The following is a 1,535-nucleotide window of genomic DNA, read 5'->3' on the forward strand; positions in this document are numbered from 1 at the left end:
TGGCTCTGAGGTAGTTCTGGGTAACCTTCCATGAGGCTGTTGAGAAGGACCCTGTGACAGTGGCAAAAAGCAACACTGGGCTCCTTGCTTTGCTTGGGACCTGCAGATAAGATCTGGCAGCTGGTCGCTGAACTACAGCTGTGCCAGTACTTGGCCATGCCCCTTGTTGAGTCAGAGACCCTGAGCAGACTTTACTCCATGGTTTGATCACACATCTGATCACAGGTTTGATCACAGACCTGCCTCAGCACTGTGAACCTTGCTCAGGGACCACTGGGCTCATGGTGGGTGAGGTTTCCAGAGCCAGACTCACTCTGCTCTCCTTGTTCTGAGCCCTTGCTCAAAAAGCATCCACCCCACCTGCCTTGCTGTAGCTCTCAGCTCTGGGCTGACCTTCCCACAGAGAGCAACTCAGCCCTGTTAGCCTCTGACAAACTGTTTGCTCTTGGCAGACGTGTCTGGGGAGGGGAGAAGGTGTCACCCACTGCAGCAGTGAACATCAGGAGTGCAGGGAGCTCCACCTGGGCATGGGTGACGAGCTGACTGAGAGCTTATGGGTCAGCACTGAAGGGAGGGCAGGGATGGGTGGTTTTACTGGGGGGGGTCTGCTACAGGCAGACCTGATCTGACCAGGGAAATGGGGCTGATGAAGCCCTCTGTGGGCAGGTGGGAGCTACCTTATGTTCCCAAGCACTGGTCTCATGGGGGACTTCAACCACCTTCAAACATCTGTTGGAGGGACATAACAGAGCATAAACAATCTGGGAGCTTCCTGAAATACATGGATGCCAACTTCCCTCTGCAAGTGATAGAGGAGCCAGCAAGGAGAGGAGGTGCTGTGCTGGACCTTATTCCCAGTGCCAAGGAGGGGCTGGTGGAGAATGTGAAGCCCAAGGGCAGCCTTGGTGGAGTTTGAGATCCTTGGGGCAACCAGGAGGGCACACAGGGAGCTCGTTATTTCAGGAAGATTTCAGGAGGGCAGACTTTGGCCTCTTCTCAGATTGCTTTGGTACCACCATGGGATGGAGCCCTGGAGGGAAAAGCAGCCCAAGAGAGCTGGTATTTAAGGATCATCTCCTCCAAGCCCAAGAACAATGCATCTCAACAAAGAGGAAGTCAGGCAAAAATGCCAGAAGGCCAGTGTGGGTGAAGGAGGAGCTCCTGGACAAAGTCATACTCAAGAAGGACGCTTACAGAAGGTGGAGACAAGGACAGAAAGTCTGTGAGGAATGCACAGAAATTGTCCAGGTAGAGAGGAATCATGTTAGGAAAGGTAATGCTCTCTGTTAAACCTGTTTGGGGACACCAAGGGGAACAAGTAAAACTCCCATAGGTATGTTGGTGAACAGAAAGGCAGTAAGTTTAGATTAGGTATTAGGAAGAAACCTTTCTCTGTGAGGGTGGTGAGCCACTGGGACAGGTTGCTCAGAGGGGCTGTGGACTCACCATCCCTGGAGCTGTTCAAGAGCAGGCTGGATGGGGCTTTGATAACCTGATATAGTAGAAGGTGTCCCTTCCATGGCAGAGGGGTTGGA

This window comes from Empidonax traillii, unplaced genomic scaffold, assembly GCF_003031625.1.
Source record: "Empidonax traillii isolate 1590-97213 ecotype Southwest subspecies unplaced genomic scaffold, ASM303162v1 scaffold51:size1492887, whole genome shotgun sequence".
In the NCBI taxonomy this organism is placed as follows: domain Eukaryota; kingdom Metazoa; phylum Chordata; class Aves; order Passeriformes; family Tyrannidae; genus Empidonax; species Empidonax traillii.